The following is a 23,550-nucleotide window of genomic DNA, read 5'->3' as shown; positions in this document are numbered from 1 at the left end:
GCTCCACCAGGGGTCCGTGAAAGGTTGGAGCACTCACGATTATTTTAGTCCTTTTATATTCTTTTTATAGAGTATGCATTTGAAGTAAATAGTTCTTATAGCCTCTCTTATAACTCTTTTTTTTTTTTTTTTTTTTTTTTTTTTGGTTTTTCGAGACAGGGTTTCTCTGTGTAGCTTTGCGCCTCTCCTGGGACTCACTTGGTAGTCCAGGCTGGCCTCGAACTCACAGAGATCCTCCTGGCTCTGCCTCCCGAGTGCTGGGATTAAAGGCGTGCGCCACCACCGCCCGGCCTCTTATAACTCTTAAGCAGGAATGACTTAAAATTAATGATTTCTTGAAATGGGTTTGAAGTCAATGGGATATCATTTAATACTCCATTACCAACGCTGCATTCCATTCCTGCATCCACATCTGCACAGTGGAATCTGTCAGAAAGCAGATGGAATGGGAGAAAGTCAGAAAACCACATGCATGTCTTTTATTCACTTTTTCCTGTTTTTTTTTTCCCCTTCAACTTCTATTAGAAAAGATTTGAGGCCCCAAATTCAAGGTCATAAAGAAAAAGGAGATGGAAGACTCAAAATGGCCAAAGGATCTGGCATGTCTTCTCCATCTTGCAGGACAAGTGAGCAGAGCAAAGGTTCAGATCACCAACACAGAATGGGTCCTGCCAGTGTAACCCCAAGCAATCCACTAGGAAGTGCCGATTCCAAGAATGGATCCACCACCTGACACTGGCCATCCAATCACAGCTCCTGGGTGTTGTCAGATTGATTGCATGTATTCCTAAGAGGCAATTCTGGAACTCTGGAGAAGGTGCCCCGAGGGTCACATCAGGATAGAGAGCAGCTCTTGGATCATCCATGAAGCTCTCTGGATAGCAGCAGTCTGTTCTCATCTCTCCAGAGCTTTACTGATCTTTCCTCAGTCAATCTGTCCATCTGGTGATCACCCTCACATGGAGAGAAGATCCCTTTGGATCCTTGTAACTTGGGTGGAGCATTTTGTTGCCAAGTTCTTGAACCCATCAAAGACTTTGGTCCAGGCACACTGGAAGAGAAAAAAATCACTCGTTTAACGTCAGCAGAGTTCCCCAGTAGAGCTCTCTACTATGGGGACCAGCATCTCTGGATTTTCATATCTACACTCTGCAGCCCCAGACAAGCAGCCTAGCCAGGCTACTTTACCCCACTGTGATCTCTGTTATGGTTTGGGCAGGAAGTGTCCCCCAACAGCCTCATGTGTGTGATTATTGGTCCCAACTTTTAGAAAGGGGATTTTTAGCTTAAGTGGGTTTCTGGGGTTTACAAGCCTCACCCTGCTTCCTGTCCTCTTTCTGCTCCCTGGTCCATGGAGATGTGAGCAAGTGTGCAGTCTCAAGCTTCAGCGACCACAGATGAGTTTGTCTTGATGCTGTGCCTTCCTGGCCATGACAGACTATTCTCCTTAAATCAGAAGCCAAAGCAAACCCTTAACACTGCTTATCATCAAGTTATTTGGTTATAGTCATGAGAAAAGAAACTAGTACAAATCGCTTAGCGGAATCCACCCGGAAAAGGAGGCTATGGCTAGCCTAAACTGGCATCAGGTAGCTACTCCCAGCCTCTCAGAGAGCCATCTATGGCTGATTAAGGCAAACCATTGTCAGAGCCAGGCACCACCAGCTTCTTTCTGCTCTGCTTCAGACTTAGAGTGGTGAGAGCATGAAGGGTCTAAAACCCAAGTTGAGCTCTCTGGGTACACCCTAAAAGGAGTCTGAACCTTTTGAGTTTGAGAGCTTTGCACTGCTTTGGCCTGTGGGACAAGTGCCTTTAACTAGAAGCTCTAAAAGCCCGTGGCTTCCTCCACTCCAGACCGGTAATGGAAGAGCAAAGTGCTACTGCTTGCCTTGAAGTAACAAGTCCGTGATAGTGGCAAATGTCCTTGGAGGATGCCTCAAGTCTGAGATTACAGACTCGCCTTGGTACATTGTAGAAGACTCCAACTGAGGATGTGGCCAGCTCTTCAGGCCCTCTGTGTTTCCTTCACACTACAGGATATGCCTCTTGCTAAAAGTTCTTTGTCAAAGCTGGTTGTCTAGTATGTGGTAGGATGAGTGAGTTACTTGCATGTTTATTGACCTCAGAGGCCAAGTAAAGTAAGTGCCATTGCCTGAAATCTTTAGCAGCATTGTGCTATTGGGAGGAGGTCACAGTAAATTGAATTCTGCAGCACATGGCCTCCCAAGTGTCCAGAATTAATGTATATAGAATCAGAGAGTAGGTAAGTGTCTAGAGGTGGGCATAGGGATTAAGTGGCTTACAGCAGAGCTGTAGATTAAAATCAAAGTTCATGTCTTAGAAGCTCAGTCCCCCACATACCAGCATTTGGGTTGGAGATAGCCTTCCCAGAATCCCCTGCCAATGACCACACACAGTGAGGCACAGTGTCTTGGCCATCTCTGATCAAGGCTTGTATATGAGAGGTTTATCAACAGGAAGCTATAATTTGATGTACTAAAGTAGTCATGCCTACATCATGGTCTGTAGTTTTTTTTTTAAACCTTAAAATATATATTTAAGATTTTGGTGTAGCTCAGTGGTAGAGCATTGCCTAGGCATGTTCAAAACTCAATACTAGAGAGACAGACAGAAAGAGAGAGGGTGTCTCACCTAGGGTGAGAGCAGTGAGGAGGGGGGGGATGATGATGTTTAAGAAAGATGAAAAGCAGTATCATGCCCTTCTGGATACATGGTCACAGCAGTTACAACTTGACACAGATGTTGCTTAGCACTTTTGTTCACGAAGCCCAGAAGCTGATGTATCAGCCTGATTGTTTTCACATCCATCTCTTCAAAGGCCAAGGCTTAATGCATGAAGAGCTGTCAGCATAGATGGCGTGAGCAGACCTTTATCTTTGAGGTCCTGCTATCTTGTGATTCAATACTTTCCAGCCTAAGATTTTGTACCTGCTTATTCACAACTCGGAAAGAAAACCAAACCCTGTTCAAGTGGGTCAGATGAGGACCCTCGTATCTCTTTCCCTCAGAGAATGTTGCTCCATCTCCATCCACCAGGCTGGGCTCCCTAGTGGTAAAAAAAGGAGAGATGCTACAGCGGGCTTTTCCCTTTGCAGCCTGCCCTGAATTCAGTTTCAGAATTCCAGAGTCAGCTGGGATCCTGACTTGGTTGAGCTCCTGGAGTCACTCTGTAGATGGTCCTCTCTCTAAAGAGGGAAGACAGGTGAACAAACCAGAGATGTTGTAGAGACAGCCACCCTCTGCACCTTGGTCTCCTTAAAAGCACAGTTTTGATCTTTGACATGTCACAGTCTGATTGGTTTCCTGGGCTCACATCATGGGAATCTGACCATTGGGTCTGAAGGCCAGCTGCTCAGTGATGATTCCTGGGCTCCTTTGTAGCAAGGCCACAGCCTGTTATGCCTAGAACAGGGCTGAGTCCTGGAAGGCCTGAAAGTTCTCTAGGAGACATTGGCCTCTTTATGCCAAGGGACTCCTCAAAGCAAGGATAAACACGTCTTGATCTTCTAGGTGTTTGGTTTTCCTAATGAAGACCTTGGGGATTTTGTAACCATGAGCAGAGAGCACTAGCTGATATGCGTATGAACTCAAGGACCATCTAAACTGGCCCTTTAGGGTGATTGTTCCCTTTCTGTCTGAGCCAGGGTCTGGTGAAAACATGTCTCCTTAAGCTTTGGACTATCTAGTGGTGGCAGTGAGGGACTCTTGACTCTGCCCAGAAGCTCATGTCACATTCTTAGTCATGTCTGAATATCCATCCCTGGCATATTTCCATAAACCAGTCTCTCTCACTTTATAGTCTCAGTAATGGACAGGATTGGGAAGTGCAGAGTGTGTACTGAGGGCGTTTTAGAAGCCCCATAGGATTATGTATTTGGGACTGAAATGAACTTGGAGCTGAACAGCCTAGACCTGGCTCCTCCTTCGCTAAGCTATAGCACCACTCTGCAAGTCTTTCAGACACAAAACAGGGCTTTAGAGTCTCGGGAAAAAATAGGATATCCTCTATTAAAGGTTCCACTTTCCACATGGGCCAGTTCCTTTCATCGATGACCAGAATCCTCACTCTAAGGTAGGCAGAGAGTTGCCATAGCAGCAGAGGCAAGATGTCAACCAGAGTGGCCAACCAACTATTGAGTCCTTTTCCCATAGCCCTGCTAAGATGACATGCTAGCCACACCCTGGTCCACTCAGTTTCCTTCTGGCAAATTCAGTGCTGTGGTATTTTTGGCAACTTAGAATTTGCTTCAATACATTGGTCATTTGACAGAGACATTGCAGTGGAAAAAAAATCACTTATTTGTGTTGTGCCTTGGTTTCTTTCTGCTTACTAGTTTTTGACATGATTGTTGCATAAATCAAACCAAGGAAAACCCATAGGACAATTTCTATGTCTTGATCATAAAGGAACTTATAGCTTGTAATACTTGTTTTCAATAATAGTCAATCACATTACCAATTTGGAATTTAAATTGGCAGAAAATGTTTAGATTATTAAGAGTTGGAGAAAGACTTGAGCTGTTTCTAATTTGCTTGAGACTCAAACGATTTGTGCCCAAGTTTCCACACGAGTGAAGTGAAGCGGGGTTAGAACAGCTGCCTATGGGTCTGTGGGGGGAATTAAGGTGGTGTCAAGTGCTGGCCAATTAAGTGGCTGGTATTTCCATTTCCCTATTACAATGTCTGAGGGTGATGGATGATGATAATTTATTTTCACACAATCTGAGGTTCCTTATTTCCAGCAGTATAGTAATGATTTATGGCTTAATGCAATCAATTAGAAAAGAGCTATGTAATTTCTGGAAATTTTGTGTTTCTAAGTGTGGAAAGGCTAATGTATGGGGCGTTAAGCACTCAGCCTTGACTTCCAAGTACTTATTTGGACTACAGTTTGCTTTCCCTTTTCAATGTTAAAAAAAAAAAGCTAAAAGCTAAAACCCTAAAAAAGCTTGCATATGGAAAAAAAAGTTTTATAGCAATCTCCCATTTAGTCACTATTTTCTAATATTTGCTTTCTTACAGATCTAATAACCTTTAATGAATTTCAATCACACTGTTTCTTTTCCCACTAAGTATTTAATGTTCATTTTAGAGTTATAAGAGTTGCTTGTGTGTGTGGCGGTCAGGGACCGATGTCATCCCCAGTCACTGTTCACCTTATGTTTTAAGATAGGGTCTCCTAAGAGATCATTTCATTAGCTAGACTAACAGGCTGGCTGCTCCAGGAATCCTCCAGCCCTTGCCTTTCCAGTGCTGGATTACAGGCATGTGTCCTCCAATGTTTGGCTTTTAAGAAAGGGGTGTGTGTGTGTGTGTGTGTGTTCACGTCTACCTCATTTTTTCAGGTTTTTGTAACCAAGAAAAGGGAGCCAGATCTCCCAGAGCTGGAGTTACAAGCAGTTGTGAGTGGCCTGATGTGGGTGCTGACGATTGAACTCAGGTCCTCTGGAATAGCAGAGAGTACCCTTAAGCATAGAGCCATCTCTTTAGCCCTCTTTGTGGTTTTGCACATGGGTGCTGCAGGCTTGAAAAGTTCTCACACTTGTGTGGTAAACGCTGTTCTAAGAGAACCATTGCTCCAGCACTGGCTTATAGCTTTTATTTTCCCCTTAAAGTTAAGAGGAGCTACATATCAAACTGAAGCAGGTCTTAATTGTACCTTTGATGGGTTTGGTTGACATAAGGTCTAGTCATCAAAACCCCTATCACCATGTAGACAGTTAACCACTATCCCAGGAATTATCATAGGCACCCTTTCCAACTAATGCTTTTCTGTATTCCCTTAGAGACAGTGAATGTTGAGACCCTCTATTACATTTTGAAGTTTTGTATACTAAAATATTTCATTTACATTAAATTCTTGATTTAAAAAATGGAAAACCCTATGAAAATAGTTAAAGGGAATAGCCGAGGAGATGTGGGAGGATATAAGAGACAAAGCCCCAACTAGACAGCTCTTGCCCCCAAATGAAACCACCAGTGCTGGGAATGGGTTCCATCTAATTGAGCTGTTGGCCAAAGTGGCCTATGGCAACCCCAGAACAACCCAGGCTATTGCCAAGGCTATCGGATGCCATCTGCAAATTAACAGTAGGCCCCATTGCTGAAAACATGTACATAACTCACTGAACACAGAGAAGTCGAGCTGGTACCTAGAGCCTTCATCTCTATTGTTCATGGTACTAGGAGGTACTCTGTTCACTATCAGAGGAGGAAGTGAAACACCGACCCAGTACAAACTCTTCAATCTACAATGGTGACCGCCCTGCAGGATATGCTGGTACAATAGTGACCCAAAATTTGTGGGTGTAGCCAACCACCATCTGATTGGAATTAGGACATACTCTGATATGGAACCCATGATTGGCACTGCCTGGGTAGCTAAGAATTTGAGACTAGCTAGGCCATGAACCCAAGGGAAAACCAACTACTACTCTGCTAAAGGAACTTAGCAATAAAATGACTCCCAATGGTGTTTTGCTATACTCATAGATGAGTGCCTTGCACAGCCATCACCAGAAGCTTCTTCCTGCAGTAGATGGGAACAAATACAACTAGACAATGTTCAGAGAGAGAAGAGACACCTTGGAACACTCCAGTCCTAAATGGGCTGTCTCCATTAAATCTCTACCCCAGCTTTTTTTCTGTGGAAGAGGAAGTAGAAAGACAGTAAGAGCCAACGGGGATGGAAGACACCAAGGAAACAAGGCCTTCTAAACATAGGACTGATACACTGTGCTAGGTTGTTTTATATCAACTTGACACAAACTAAAATCATCTGAGAGGAGGGAACCTCAATTGAATAAATGCCTCCATAAGATTGAGTTGTAGGCAGGCCTCTGTAAGGCATTTTCTTGACTAGTGATTGATGGGGGAGGGCCCAGCCTATTGGGAGTGGTGCCATCCTGGGCTGGTCATCATAGGTTATATAAGAAAGCAGGCTGAGCAAACCATGAAGAGAAAGCCAGTAAGCAGGACCCCTCCATGGTCTCTGTATCAGCTCCTGCCTCCAGGTTCCTGCCTCGAGTTGAGTTCCCATCCTCACTGCTTTGATGATGAACTGGTATATGGAATTGTGAACAAAATAAACCCTTTCCTCCCCAAGCTGCTTCTGGTCATGGTGTTTTATCACAGCACTAGTAATTCTGACTAAGGCATACACAGATGAAGTCAGAGATGCTGGCAACATGCACAGGGTCCCCACATAGGTCTAAGCTGGATGGAGTGCCTGTGCTGAGATGGGAAGTGGATACAGCTCCCATCTCCAACCTGGAAGCTATCTCCAGTCAATAACCACTCAAAACAACGTTTTCTCCAATGGAGTCTCACTGGGTATATAAAACACGCTTAAGGAGCCAGCAGTAGATGGCCAACACGAAATTAATTCAATGTTATTTTTAGAGATTTCTCATCTCACAATGTTTTTTGGGGGACATTTCCCCCCCTTACATATCTTTTGCTTATATCTTTCTGATTTTTTATGAGTTTTCTCTGTGTGCAAATGTGTGTCTCTCAACGCCTGTGTTTTATTTTTCTTTGGCTCTTCCTGTTTTGTCCTATTCTGGCTTATTTTATCATTTATCATCCTTAATTAGATGCATTTGTATTCTATTGAAAGTGGATTTGGGTGGGTGGGGATGTGGGGAGGATGTGGGAGAGGGGAAATTAATCAGAATGTATCACATTAAAATATTTTTTAAAGGAAAACACTATAAAGTAGTCAAGGAGAATAGCTGGGAAGATCAGCCAGAGTGGGAGGATGTAAGAGGCTAATGGGGGTGAATATAATAAAAATTAGTGTATAAAAATGTCATAATAAAGCTATGTATAAGACACCAATGAAAGATAATAGAGGAATAACTTGACAACACTAGGTCTGAATAATAGCAAAAAAAAAGTAGTAAAAATAGCTTTAAATGGGGAAGCAGTTCCTGTCTCAGTAAAAACAAGTACTTCAATCCCCCACAGTCTATTCAGGTGTTCTTCCTGAATCTAGATCGCTGCCCAGCTTTAGGAGAACTGGACCTTGAAATGGTTTCATTTTGGAAAGAGAAATATTTGTCATCTGTGGTCCATGCCATCTCTTAAACTGATTCATGTGAACCTATAACACAAATTTGTGTAGCAAGATGATGTCATGTGCAGGGAGATAATTATAGATCATATTGATCAGAATAATTCAGATACAGGAAAAAAATGTCCTGTGTGTAAACTAGTTTACACACACACAAAGGTAGAAAGGGGACTGTTGAGAAGAGGATTGGGACTATTAGCAAGGAAAGGGGACAGGAGAGGGCAATGGAAGGTGACTTTGGTCATAGTAGATAATATACCTGATGTCATTATGAAGCCCACTGAAGCCCATTGCCTTGCACTGTGAATATATACTAATAAAAAATGTAAAGACTAAAATGACTGGCAGGGGAGGGGTCTGATCTTATTCTGTCTGCCTCTACTAAAATTTTGGAATCTAAAGTGATAACCAGATTTCTCAGGGTTAAGACCAGATAAATGCATTGTATAAAGGCTGTGTATTTAGAATTTGAAAAAGAGATAGCTCTAGGAATTTTTTTTTTTTTTTGATTTTTCGAGACTGGGTTTCTCTGTGTAGCTTTGTGCCTTTCCTGGATCTCGCTCTGTAGACCAGGCTGGCCTTGAACTCACAAAGATCCGCCCGCCTCTGCCTCCCAAGTGCTGGGATTAAAGGTGTGCCCCACCACCGCCGCCCAGCTGGAAAACATTTATATACTAGCTAGGACAGCCCTTTCCTGTCATTGAGATATTCAAACTCAGTCTCACTGTAGTACCTTCTTGATGTTAAGGTCAAGTGCTTCCTACATGTGATAGGGAACCGTGGCAGACCCTTTATAGAAGGAACAGGAGGCCTTTTCAAGAACATGCTATGTTACCTATAAATTGGGAAGAGTTTAAGAAAAAAGAAGCCTTCACATCACTTGTGGTGTGACAAGTGAACCAGAGACATGTGTACCTCTATTATACTAAACATGATGTTGGTCAAGGAAGCAAGCAGTTTTTGGGAGTAGAGAAAGCATTGCTGACAGCCTTGAGAAGGCTGATTTAAAAGTTATGAACACGACAAAGCCAGAAGAGGTAGAGATGGTATTTTCTAATAATTTCTGCAAAGCTGAAACATTCCATCTTGGAGGGAGGCTCCTTAAGATTCAGTAGATTCACAAATCTCAGGAAGTCCCTAAAACTGATGAGAGCCAAAAGATCTTTCCTCCCTAAAAATATAGAAACAAAACTGAGAAAAGAGTCTCCAGCCCTAGTTACTTGCAAACCATGCAAAGAAACTCAGGGTTCCAGATTTTATAAGTCAGCAGCCATGCTGGGGTGGATTCTTAGTTCAACTGCCTTTCAGAGTTGTTCATGCTCCTCTAAGTGATCCCAACACACACATTGGTCAACCAGTTGGACTTTGGTAGTATCATTTTGGTCTGTCACTTGTTCCCTATCATAGATGAGTAGACATTAGTTGATGTTTCCAAGGAGTAATGTTATAATTGATGTCCTTCTGGCTTCAAGAGTAGCTTGGCTTTTTTACCTCGAGGGTACCCCAGACATCACAATATTCTCAACCAGCATTACATAAGCTGTTATAGGTAGGGACATAGCTTCCCAACAACCACAGCTTCTCCTCAGCCTCAGTGGTACTCTACTGGGCTCACTGTGGTTGAATTAGCTTGAAATATAGATCACACCTCTGAGATCAATACAAGTTTCAATCCCAAAGCATTGTCTTTGAAAGTGGTCAATACCCAACATGGACAACTGTTTATATGCAGGTGCTTATATATCTAAGGGATGTAGTTGGCATGACATAAAAAGGCATGCCTGAATTATAATCTGTGGCAATTCTTACACCGGGCAGATGCTGAGTTTAATAAGAGATGGCGATGTATGGAGCTTCCAAACATTGCAGAAGGGAAGAATCCCTTGGAGCATTTGGAAAGGGGTAGAAATTCATTCAAGAGTCTGCCCCCTTCTCTCCTGAAGTTTCCCCAAACTCAGTCCTTAGATATTTTTGCAGTTGCTTCCACTTATCCCCATTTACAGCTCTAAAATCTCTCTACCATTCTACTTCAGAAATTTGCATTATAGGAAGAAAATAGGTTGCTTTCTTTATATCCCCACGTCTCTCCTTAAGTGCATGTTGAAAGAAAAGAGCTGCTTTTAAGAAGTGAAAGGACCAAACATTGAAAAAAACTTGCTTACCAGCAAAGCTATTTCCTCTGTTGGTGTCTGTTACCCCTGCAGTGTAGATTTTACATAGACATGCCTTTTCATGTTCTTTTGAACTTAATGAGCACCGTTGCCCATTAGCACATTCCAACACTCCCATCATTTAAATCCCTTTGATTCCCCCCTTTTCAAGCTATAAAATGCTTTGGCAGCCCCAGATGGTTCTCTCATGGTATGCTAATCAGGGCAATGTAGATGGACCATGATGTATGGAATGAGCATAGGTTTAGGAAGGAGCCTCCTAGAGCAATACACACCAAGCCTACATATTTACACCTATATTTTCTTTTTTTTTAAAGGCTTGTTTTTATGTGCATGTATGTGTGTGTGAGGATGCCCTGGAATGGGAGTTAACAGACAGTTGTGAGCTGTCATGTGGATGCTAGGAATTGAACCTAGATCCTCTGGAAGAGCAGCCAGTGCTCTTAACCACTGGGTTCTCTCTCCAGCCCCCTACACCTATATTTTCTTAAATAATTTGTGAAAGTGATTAGAGGATTTTCCCCATAGTTATGTAAGTACCTGAAATTCTGAGATCTTTCCTTTTGATGATATTTCACTAAGTCCTTTTATCCAGCTCTGCAGAAGCATTAGAAAGCAATCTTAACAGCCTCCCTCCAACCCTAGTCTAAGATCTGACAAAGAATAGAGAAGTGTATTAAAATCTAATATTTGGGAACTTCGTGACAATCAGCTTTAAAAAAAACCAGCTTTTAGGGACAATGGAGCTGGCAGAGCCAGTACTATACCCAAGCCAGGGTCTCTGGTGGCACATCAGCATATCAGCTAGACTTCATGTATTATGGTTTGTACAGGTAACTAATCATTTCCAGGATAATTCAAGAAGGTGGGTATGGTTAATACTATCAATGTGATAGCATCTAGAATTACCCAGTAAACCAGGCTATGGTTTCTAAAAGTTAAAGTGTAAAGGTACACTCTACATATGGCCAGTACCATTCTACAGGCTGGGGTCCTGTATGATGGGTGGGGAGTGCCCCGTCTTCCATACACTCCAGATCCTCACACACAAGTCTGAGCAGCAAGTCTGTGATTGGCATCTAGGTGTGCCTTCCTTTAGCCTGGCCATCTTCAGAACAAAACTTTCCAAATTAATGTTGGAATCTCAGACTCAACTTTCTGTGGCCTGGTAGAATTGGCAGTGAAGGAGAAAAGGAAAACAGCAATCTAACATTCACCATGATCAACAAAGCTTCCCTGGGAAATATTACACAGGACTAAGGAAACAGTAAGAAGCTGTCCCAGATCTAAGACTGCAGAGCAAACCCTGAACTAGTTACTTGTGCTTTGTAGACCTGCTTGCCTCTTTTCTTCCTGAAGAGCAGAACATTCACTCTTGTCCCTTAAGAAGGGACCACCACCAATATCCCATTAGCCAGCACATCCTGTTTGCTAAAGATAAAACTGTTTTCAGCAGAAACCTGCAAATATCAACTTCTGTGAAACTTGCTTAGCTCCAGGAAAAAAAAAATCTCCAGGAAAAGGACCACCACCCTATGATAGTCACAAGATTATGACAATTCCTAATCCTGTATGTATAAACCATGAAATTATTTCTGATCAAGATGGGTTCCTTAAGCAATAGCTAGAGACTGCAGCTGCATACTACAGTTTTTTTCTCTCCAAGTGCTGAAAACATCTCATGGGGAGACTAAAGCCCTAGCCTCTACCATAGGAGGAAAGCTCAGCCCTGCCTGATGTCTGATGGTGACTTTTTGGTCTCCTTTGTCCCATGGGTCATGAGCTTGACACTAAGCAGAGCCCATCACAGCAATTTTCTTCTGTCCAGTTCACAATGCAGGTGACCCAGATAAAGACCTCAAAACTTACATTCCTATTTGTCTTCAGTCATCTTAATTTTGTGGAGGATGGATCATGTTCTAATTAGCCATCCTGACTTTTCAGAATCAGCAACCATCTCTGTGAACCTCACAAACACAAAATAGCTTTCAGGCCTTGGGTCTATTGCTTTAGAAAAGTTTAAAAAGACATATAAAAGAAGCATCCTGCATGCCACCAGGAGCTGCCAATTTCACAAAGATGGTCTCAACATCCTTGATTTTTCAGAAACTGTTGGGAGATTTTTAATTGGCTCAGACCCCTACTTAGGCTTCCACAGGAACTTTTTCTGCTTTCCCAAATTTTTGAAGGGGCCACTGATCTTTGTCTTCCATACCATCTCACTTTGGAGGCTAGATGATCATTTATAGTGGAAGTGCTACCTTAATAATCAAGGATAGAGATGGGACCCAGTCATGCCTGCTACAACTAGCAGCTCTAAAATCATCCACAATTCCTACTGGGGTACTCTGGCATTTTCAGGGCTATTTGGAATGGCTGCATTGAGACATTTCCTGCCCAGGGTTCTAAAGACTTAATTAGGAATTTGTGGCAAAATTAATTTCAAAGGGGACACAAATGTACAATTAAAATACAAGGTAAAGGGCTGGAACCCATTATTGTCCTATAGACAGGAGATCAACAATATTGGTTCTGGCCATAGTCCACTACCCAGCAATGTTCTTTGGCTAGTTATTCAGGGCAACTTGATTCCCATCTTCTGCCATCCAAGATACTACACTCTGCATCCACTCATGGGTTTATCATTTCCCATGGCCACACATAGTCTCAATTCTTTGCTTCAGCTAAAGTGTGTCTTTATAGACACTTCTGGAAATGACATGGCTGCCTGCTACTCTTCCCCAGGTTCTTAAGTACAATGCATATCCTACACACCTCAGCTCAATGAGCAGAACTCTTTGCAGCAGTTTTAGATTTGTTTTTCCCCCCATCAATTTATAGTGACATATCCTATGAAGGGGTAGAACACAAACTTTGGAGATGACCTACATTTTGGACGCTGGATCAATAGTTATACCATCTGTCTTAGGGTTTCTACTGCTGTGATGAAATACCATGAACAAAAGCAAGTTGTGGAGGAAAGGGTTGATTTAGCTTACACTTCCACATTATAGTCCATCATCCAAGGAAGTCAGGACAGGAACTCAAGCAGGGCAGGAACCTGGAGGCAGAAGTTGATGCAGAGGCCATGGAGGGGTGTTGCTTACAGACTTGCTCAGTCTGCTTTTTTATAGAACTTAAGACCACCAGCCCAAGGATGGCAATACCCACAAATGGGATGGGCCATCCCTGATCAATCATTAAGAAAATATCCTACAGGGTTGCTTACAGCCTGATTGCATAGAGGTATTTTCTTAACTGAGGTTCCTTCCTCTCATCCTCTGAGATGACTTTAGTTTGTGTTAAGTTGGCACCAATCTATTGAGCACACTCATGCTAGGTTCTCCCTTGGCCATTGGCTGAAGGTAATATAAGGGCCAATACCTTGGTCCCCAAGATTTCTACACTTCTCCACTGCTATGCAGTGATAAAAGCCAGTGACAGTCATGTTCTGTGCCATCAAAACACCTCTCCTCTTGATTCAAGTAATTTTCTATTTCTAGAGAACAGTCTAGGCAAACAATTAAGCTGTGCAGCCACTGTGTTCCTTTCCAGTGGTGACAGGATTAGCCCCAGAGGGTTAGGTCCCAGCGCTCTCTGGCAGATGGCTGCACCTCATGTCTGCTCCTTTGGGAAAGCACAGTCTTTGCATGTTTCTAGTGACACCTGTTCTCGTTTTCTTTATGCCTTTGCTCACATGGGGAGGTTATAGAACATGCTATCACTCAGCATCCTGCCGCATTTGCCAGTATGGGCCATCCATAGCACCCCAGTTGGGTAACATTCTTGCTTATACCTGTTCTGCATTTAAAGACCTTCATGCACAGCATGAAATAGCTTACAACACAGGCAAGCCCTTATAACCCACAGGGCAGGCTATTATAGAAAAAAAATCTCAGCTGTCTCAATAGTTAGAAAAACAAAAAGGGATAATTCTCTACCCTTACCAGTTCTGTAAACAATGTCTTATTTTCATTATATTTTAAGACTTGAACAGAAGAGGAACTCACTGACACAAAGCAGTCCCAGTTGCCAAAAGATAAAACTTTGAGGTACTTGAGTTACTTGAGTACTTAAGGTACTATGACAGGATGGAGCAATAGTTTGTCCTTCCTCCATAATATGGTGGCAAGGATATGTATGCATTTTCCCCACAAGTTATGGAATGGAACATTTATGGGTCCAGTAAGGAGCCCGAGTCTAGAAGCTGACATTGGAGCCAATAGTGAGACCAAAAGGGCAGCTCTCGAGGCCAATAAAGCAACCTCAGAGGGGGCAACCTACACAAACTCCAAGGCAGACACCACCCACATGGTGAGAGACAAAAAGCCTGATGCAAATAATGGAGGAAAGAGCAAGACACCTGGCATTTGAAAAGAACCCAAGAGTTCTATTCATGTGTTTTGTGCTCACATGCATGCAGGTATGTCCAGGCAGGAGAGAAGTCTACAAGATCTACAGCCCTAGACCACTGCTTTTTCATCCAGTAGGCTTGGTCATGTCCTTCCATACCTATTTATACAAATGACTTCCTCCATTTGTGGCGGGGGTCAATCCTAACCAGGTGAAGCCCCAGTGGGCTCTGTTCAACTATTCCTGGTGGCCTACATCCAGCCTTGTAATTTAGACAGGATTTAGTATGTTGTTTGGATACATTTGTGTGACAGCTTATGGGGGCAGATATAGCTGGGTTCCTGGATGTTTGGGCCTGCAATGATAGAGTGGACGTGGTTGAATATGGTTGAATTACATTAGCACAGCATAGAAATGCAAAATGGTCAGATGTGGGAAGCAGAGGAATCCGAGTGAGAGCGTAAGGAGTAGATGAAGTCCTGAATGAATGTGTGGCCGTATCAAGGACCCCAGTGCCTCAGACGCATGGAGTGGCAAAGCCTTCTTCTGGTCTATGTGCAAACATCGATAGTATGCAAAAATTACCAACCACAGCTTCTTCCTCCTGAATGACAGCAACCAGGAACTGCTCCCCCAACAGGGACCTCCAAACAGATTAGCTGACCTAACTCTTCCTTGTTCAGCTACATATTAAAAGCTTGTCTCTTCCTTTAGCTGTATACAATACCCTGCCTTCTCATTTGGAAGCATATAAATAACACCAAATTTCTGGGCTGCTGTTGGTGTCTCTCAGAGCATATGGCCTACCTTATCCCAGTTTTTCTATCATTTCTTCATTACCCACTGCCCCAGTTAGCACAATCTGTATGCTCTGCATGGTGTGGACTTGTTCCTTGACAGTTTTTGGATGAGTAGACTTCACCATTGTCAAGTTTTAATTGCCATTTTTCTACTCATAAGCTTTATTATAAACAAGTTAAAAAAACACATTGATATGAACCAGACTCAAAAGTTTATATGCCAATGAACTTCTGTTCAGTTAGAACAGCCATTTGTGATGGGAGCACTATCGCTCCACATTGGACTTTATGCTTTCACTATCAAATATATTTGTATGCAGTTATCCACTACCCAAACTGAAAAGTCCAATATGTGTATATTTTAGCCAATAACATACACTAGCCAATAATATATGTATATATGTAAATAAATGTACATGCGGGTACAGTATAACATGTAGAAAATAGAGTAAGATAGATTAAGTGTTAGGCAATGAGGAAGAACCAAACGCAAGTAATAGACACAAACTATGAAAAGAATATAAAGTGAATTAATTTTCCTGTCTCAAGTCTCATGGACTTTGTTTTTCTACTTTTTTTTCATCTAGATCACAGCTTTCTAAACTAGATAGAGTTCATCCCATAGCGGGGGGGGGGGGGGTGTCACTGAATACACAACTACCAAAAATTCAAAGTCAAATGTGTCATGACTCTGAGGCATTTCTAGGGATGTTCGTTCACCTATGCTACATCCTCTGACTTCATTTGGTGGTTTTTTTTTTTTTTTTTAAAGAACCACCAAATTTTATTTGACTTTTAAGTCACTTGTCCCCATGGTCCCATTGTTCTCCATGTCAACTTTCCCCTTACAAATAAACGAACTGCTACATCATATTCCTAATCCCTCTCCCATAACATTCTGTCTATTTGATGAGACACCCATCCTTTGAACTTCACCTTCAAGTACCCAGAATTGACCCTGCTCCATCTGCCCACAAAGATAAGTCTAGTCTCTAGTCATAATACACAGAACAGGCACCAGCAGCAAAGTAGACAGATTTGGACTGCCTTATGGCCCTGAGAATATCCATGAGCTTCATTTGGTTCTTAATATACAATGTGCACAATGTTACCCAACAGCAAAGCATATTGCTCAAACACCTCAACTGAGACTTGTGCTATGAGTTGTACTTTATTGTACATAATAAAAGTTTCTGCTCTTATAGAAAACAATGATTTAATTATGGAAAACAAGGACTGTTTTCCCACCATCATTTTTCAACATGCATCAAATTAGTGTATCTTTAGATTATATTGTGTTAGAATGTTTGATTTTTAAAATTGCTCGAGGTGCCAGCAGGAAGTTTCATTAAGAAAAAATCATTAAATTGAAATTTGAATAGGACAGGATTTCCAATAATTTCTGAAATGACCCTAAACAAGCATCTGTCATTTTATCCATATTTATGTGAAGCAGTGTTCTCATCAGCATTGATTCTACAAATCAAAATATTGACTATGAAAAATGAAGCTGCTCTACATCCTGCAGCAACATTGAATCAAAACTCAACTCTTCGTGTAGACACATAAGGTCACTAGCTCAGATTTGCTTTCCTCTTCTTTGTAGATCAAATACTAGTTTCCTTATAGTTTATAAGTAAATGTTGACTTATGTAACTGTGTTATATGCCTACATACCAGGATCATGTGATAGTTTCTTGAACAAAAGACGCTGCTAGGAACTCATCTAGGCAATCCTCTTGAAGGCCTTCTGCTCTGCTGTGAGCCAGGAAGTCACCAGCTGGCAGTGCTGCCAGAGACTTCCTGAGCTGCCTAGCTGAGCTACCGACCTTTCCCAAAGTCACATCTTCCTTGGGTATTCAACATGCCGTAAGAGACCAAGAGTTGAAGGGTAAACATTAAGTAAATTTGTTTTGATGCCAGGTCTTGAATCCATACAAGTTCATTATTTCTTCTGCCCAGCCCTACTTCCTCCCAGGCTCCAAAGTCTAACAAATAACCCTTTTATCTGACCATTTCTCAATACCTACTTATAGAGAATACAACTAGTGAAACAGATGATGGACATAGAAGAATCAGATCAAAACTGGTTAGAGGACGTGGGCCTACATCACCATCTGGGCCCTTGTCACTGGTTTTGTGTGTCCAACAACTGTTGGGCCTTCTACTTGCCTCACTCCATCCCTATTCAAGGAGCCTTGGTATCTCAGTTGTCAAGATGCCCCATGTCTATCTGCCTTGGCAGGGGCAGGTGAGGTCAAACCATCCACTGTCTCACCACTGCAGCAACTCCAGCTAGAAGATGTTCTAGAGTCAGTGGAGAGGTCACACAACACCCTCCCTTTACCAACGTAAGTTGTAGGATCATCTGCCTTGGCAGCTGTACATGAGGCACGAACAATCTGGACAGGATTCAGCCACCAAGCTTAACTGAGGAAATCGCTAAAAGCAAAAGACTTAGTAGTCACACAGGTATGACTATTAGCCCAATCTCTACGGGCCAGTATGATTCTTATCATGAAAACATGCTGACAATTCAGTTGGAATGGTTACTGCAGAGAATAACTTAGTTAAGTTGTAGATTGCTGTTATTGACTTAGGTTTTTTTTTTTTTGTGTTTAGGTTCTTCCGGAAAGACAATGCCAAGAGGGAAAATGTAAGAAATAACCATAAGGAAGATCCAATCTGGCTAAATTTCTGGGAAAAGACATGCGGACATAAGAACCTAGCTGTATCTGCCTGTTCAAAACAAGAAAAGCCATTCCCTGACATGATGAGTATAGAAACAGACTTTATGCAAAGAACCTTCTTTCTGCCCTATATTACTTTCTTATTTTTGTCAAAATGCTTAACAGAAACAATGGGAGGTGGTTTATTCTGGCTCCCTTTTAGCTTACCACAGGAAAGGAAGCATCATGAAATCCATGGCAATGGAGGGTGGAACACCCATGACAGACTGTGGCAGTGGAAGCATGGAGCAGGGACTCATCACACCTTGGCAGGTCAGGAAGCAGATCACTAGACTGTAAGCAGGGCTAACTTATAATCTTCAAAGGCCAGGCCCCACAACCTTCGAGTATCCAAACACATGAGCCTATAGAGGACATTCCACATGTAAACCCTAATAAACCTCTGCAGTAATAAAGGGCTGCCCCTTTGTCCCACATCCTATGTGAGAACTCTGCCTTCTGCACCACCTTTGGCTACAAGGTAGTGTCTACCCTCTACAGAGCAGAGCTGAGGAGACTCAGGTGGGGTAGCCAGGTGAGGCCAGAACGTCGGCACCTTCACATTCAAAATACAGAGCACATTCCAAGGCTGTGGATCGAGTTGTCTCAAAAGCCTATGATACAGTCTAAGATTGCTCACTGCATCAAAAGAAACTTGTCATCTGTGATGAACTAAGAGGAGCACCTGGAAGGTAGACAGATATATTTCAAGTCATTTTCATAGAATTACAGAATTACAAAATTGTTGGGGGTTGGAACCCTTGTGATGCTAGGCATGTGTTACTATACTGAGTTATGTCCCCCATCTAAGGAACACCCTTGAAGCAACTGAACAGGGCAGAAAAAGATAGGATACTCCAGGATGAAGATTTAACTGGAATCTCTCATATAAACTTTAAAATTTGCAGAATGAACAAAAGAACTGGAGATGGGAGGTATAATCAATGATGTAAGATATTAATAGAAACACCAAAGTCTGCATACAGAAGTAGAATGACAAATTCAGGTGGGTCTGTATAGGCAGGATCTGCCTTCTAGATAACAACTTGCTCCTGACTCCATAGTAGGTAGGAACCTAGGTCATCAGCTTTGAGCTTCTATAGTTCATTTTAGCTACCAATTCCAGGTTGAACATGGGCCACTCCACATTTGCAGAGCAGGAAAGCTGTACCTGCCTCCCCAGGATACTATATAGACTACCTGCATCAAATGGATTGAAGTTTAGAAACAATTCTACTGAACAGAACATTAATGAGGAGGTGCCCCATGTCTCTATTTTGGACAAACCCTGAAATGAGCAAGCCATTTTTTTTTAACCCATCTCTGTCCCTCTGAGGGACACGGGAGCAAGCAGACCAGCCACATTCTTAAGAGGCAACTCACTCATGGATGGAGGCCTACTATTCCCCACACCCCTTAACTAGCATTACATCTCAGGTGGGTAGTTTGTTCCCAGAAGCTCCTGCTTGTGGAGCTGGTATCTTTGGGCTGAGAGAATAGCTGTAAGCATGAATCACTATGCAGGTCCAGACACGTAGGATGCATTCAGCTCTGTGTTCATGTAGCCATTCCTGTTCACTTCAGGTTTGCTCATGTTCAGAAGTCAGGACATCTTGCATCTAGGGCCAGAAAGGTTAAGAACCTGATAATTTTGGAACACAAAATAAGTGTTCCTCTAGAGAGAAAGGGCCTCAAAGTCACCACTTTTAAGCTGTGGCCTGCTCCTCAGGACAGTCACACAAAGAAGGCAAGTGACTTCCTTTGCTCTACTTAGTCATAGCTGGGTGATACACCACTAGGTTAGACTTGGGAGTCATAGGCTATACATGTAAGGGGCACTGCTCTGAAGCACCAGACATAGCCATCACCGAATTGGGCACAGAGCTGAAGAAGGCTCTGTTCATGTGTTGGCTATGATATGATCTGTCATGCCATCCAGTCTCAGTAGATACAATAGTGGATAAAGTGGACAGGCTTGCTACCTGGGTCCACTGGAGATCCCCAGCTGGGCTCCTATAGAAGTCCAAGCAATGCCCCTCATCTGCCAGCAACTATTCCACAAGGGAAATTGCTCTGGTAGTCACACGTGTTATAGGGTATCCAGAGAAAACTCACTGAACATGGATTTAAGGAAATAGAAAATCTTTATCACCTGGCCTCTGACTACACTGGGTGCTTGGGATCTCAGTGTAGCCGAGCCTTATCTCAGGATGAGCTTTTAAGAAACAAACAAAAAAACAGGTGCTGGGTTGACATACTTCAGTTAACAAGAACAGTTGTACTGTAGAATAATGGTTTTGTACACTGGTTTAATAAAATGCTGACTGGCCAGTAGCCAGGCAGGAAGTATAGGTGGGATAAGGAGACAAGGAGAATTCTGGGAAGAGGAAGGCTGAGGAGGAGGAGACACCAGTCCACTGTCCAGGGAGCAGCATGTAATGGCACACAGGTAAAGCCACAGAACATGTGGTGACATATAGATCAACAAAAATGGGCTGAGTTTTAAGTGTTACTCAGTGGTAGGCCTGAGCTAATGGCCAAGCAGTTTTAATTAATATAAGAAGCCTCTGTGTCTTTACTTGGGTCTGAGCTGCTGTAGACTAGGCAGGACACAGAAAAACTTCCAGCTGCACAGTTAGATGGAAGCAGAACTACAGAAGCCAAAAGCAAGGTTTGTACATTTAGAGACTTTCCCAGAACTATGTACTCTTATGGATCAGGGACTTTGTTTTCATTTTTGGCAGGTGGTGCTGTCTATGTGCCAAGCTTTACAGCCTGAATAGTGCTTTCATCACAGAGTCAGTTGTACTAAGGTCTGGGGCCCCATCACAATAGCACCAAAAGATGGACCACCAGAAAGAAACCTGGGAGTTCTCATTGGGATGAGATGTCAGGAGCTGGGTAGCACAGGATAACTGCATCTTGACATTCTGACCCAATAGAGCTGGTGTGATACAGAGGCTCAGACCATGGGCTCAGACTGTCAGCTCAGATGAACACCCCCAGCAGGGGGCTTAGACAGCAGGGTACCGGATCATACTGAGCTTCATTATCTTTTATCCCCATAGTTCCACAGTGGACAGCAGTGGCATTGAGAGGGAGGGAGGAGGCGACTCCTGAAAAGCATCCCCCCTTAAGCTGATCTTCAGTTCATATTTGTAGCTCTAGTTGGTCAGGCTATGATGCCACCATTTGTGGGATTGACCCTTTGGATTTACCAACTTCTAGCTCACACCAAGATTAGTTAATTGTTTCAGACCTGAGGCCAGACAAGATTACTGGAGTTACCAAGGAGACCATTTGTGATAACATTGCATCTAACATGAGGTGGGCTCACAATGACCTTTCTGCCTACCGAATCTGCCTTGTGACTTGAACTTAAATGTCCAACTGAGATTTCATCCAGGGAACTCTAAATTGAGTGAGACCTCCAAAGTTGTGGCTTCATTCCTGCTGAGCTACTCCTGGCCTGGCTCCAGAGCAACACCTAGCCCTAATCCATCCTTTGTTTAACAGATACCTTTTGTTTCTCTTATCACCCTATGTGAATCTTGTCTGGGTCTGCCAAGGATCAAAGGCCTGTGCAAAACTTGGTTCAGAAAACTGTGGAACCTGATAAATCAAGGAATTTGTGTTTGGCACTGTATCTTTGGGAGCTTCTTTCAAGGTTGTTCTGAGCATATGGAAGTCAACTGGCTAAACTGTAAATATTGAGAAAAATAAAAATGCCCTGGGTGAAGGGAAAGGCTTCAGTCCTTAGAGGTTGAACCCCCCCCCCCCCCGCAGCTGAGAAAGGCTAGATTCATTCTTAAGGTGTCCGAGTGAACCCACATACCCGTGCCATGACCATCTGTGACACAAAGTCCTACAATTCTGGGTGACATTAAAAGTAACATAATCAGAAACCCTTGAATTTTTTTGTCTAGACCATTTTGAATCAAGATATGGTAATGTTATAAGGATTAGTTAGACACTAATACACTATTAAAGTCTTCCAAGTGGTTCAGGGTAATTCAAATCAAGCCTTCGTTGTCACTAAGGCTGGAATCAACTAAATTCCAAGCATCTGGGAATGCCAGTGAGGGATTTTCTTGATTGGATCATTTGAGGTGGATAGGACCACCCTGAATATGGGCCACACCTTCTGGTGGTAGCCTGCATGAAAGTACGTGGAAGGAGAAAGCTTTTGTTTTTTATATGCTTGCCCTAACTCTCACTGGTAAGTCCATCAATCCTGCTGCTGAGACATTCCTTTAAACCCTTCTTTAGGATTCCAACACAGAATAAAGATTAGCAGAGACATCCAGCTTCATGGTCTACACTATCAGATTCTTGGCCTTCCCATCAGGTGATAGCCATTGTTGGGCTAGCCAGACCAGAGCCTGTAAGCCCCATTAATAAATACCCGGTCGATTTATTCTTTTAGAGAACTCTAACACCCATCTTTCCCAGATTGTTCCCAAAACTTTATGTATCTGTTCTCCTTGCTGCCCATGATACACTTCCATGATCAATAGCCAAAACCACCATATCTTTACAGCATGTCCCAGGCATCAGAAAAGGTTTTGTTTTTTGTTGTGATTTTTTTGAGACAGGGTTTCTCTATGTAGCAGTCCTGGCTGTCCTGGAACTCATTTTGTAGACCAGGCTGGCCTCAAACTCACCGAGATCCACCTGCCTCTGCCTCCCAAGTGCTAGGATTAAAGGTGTGTACCACCACCGCCTGGTAAGAAAAGTTTTACCAAGTTAACACATGTCTCTTATCTCAGGGGCCTAAGGAGGGCTACAGAGTTAAGATCTGTATGATGCGAGCGGGGCTGCTTACAGTGTAGACTGAGGTCTGTTGTATTGAACAGGAGTGCTTAAAGACTTTAACAGTCAAAGTTCCCTGAGAGTTTGTGCATAACTGTTGCTAGGCACCTATAAATTTCTGCTTTATAAATGGATTTAGCTCCACTTCCAGTTCCTGGATAACTGAGGCTTGTCCAAGCTCACTTATAGAAGCTCATGTATAGACCTTATAAATCCTAGGTCAGAAAGTCAGAATAAAAGATACTATTAGGATGGGAGTATGGGAGAATAGGAGATGCATAAGAATCTGGAGGATTCTTAGAGATGATTTCTTTAGTTACAGCAATTTTTACAGGGACAGCTGGAAATGACCTTCAGCAAAGGCCACCATATTTCTCCATCTGAATTAGTCTTGCAGATGGTCTGTAGCATGAATCTTAAAAGTTCTTATTAATAAAATCAAATCCGGGGCCAGTTATTGGGGTGAAATGCTGGAAGGTCAGAGAGACAGAACAAGCCACAGCTAAACTAAGCTGGCCAACTTCTCAGCTGGTCTTCTTTCCTCAGACAGGATGTTTCTGTGTCCTCATATCTGAATGGCTCTCAGCTGA

At 42.7% G+C, this 23,550-nt stretch overlaps 1 long non-coding RNA gene across 1 annotated transcript; it reads right to left on the bottom strand.

The window, feature by feature from the left end:
- Nucleotides 1-456: 456 nt before the first annotated feature.
- Nucleotides 457-3,117, bottom strand: LOC121824407 (uncharacterized). The gene is made up of 2 exons (XR_006066296.2): nucleotides 1,319-3,117; nucleotides 457-1,051 (listed from the first exon to the last, which is right to left on the bottom strand). It is a non-coding gene; the product is annotated as an uncharacterized LOC121824407 (long non-coding RNA).
- Between the last annotated feature and the right edge of the window lie 20,433 nt (nucleotides 3,118-23,550).

This window comes from Peromyscus maniculatus, chromosome 20 (genome assembly GCF_049852395.1).
Source record: "Peromyscus maniculatus bairdii isolate BWxNUB_F1_BW_parent chromosome 20, HU_Pman_BW_mat_3.1, whole genome shotgun sequence".
Lineage (NCBI taxonomy): Eukaryota > Metazoa > Chordata > Mammalia > Rodentia > Cricetidae > Peromyscus > Peromyscus maniculatus.
The sequence above is the reverse complement of the archived record's forward strand: the minus strand, read 5'-3'. Positions and strand labels throughout refer to the sequence as shown.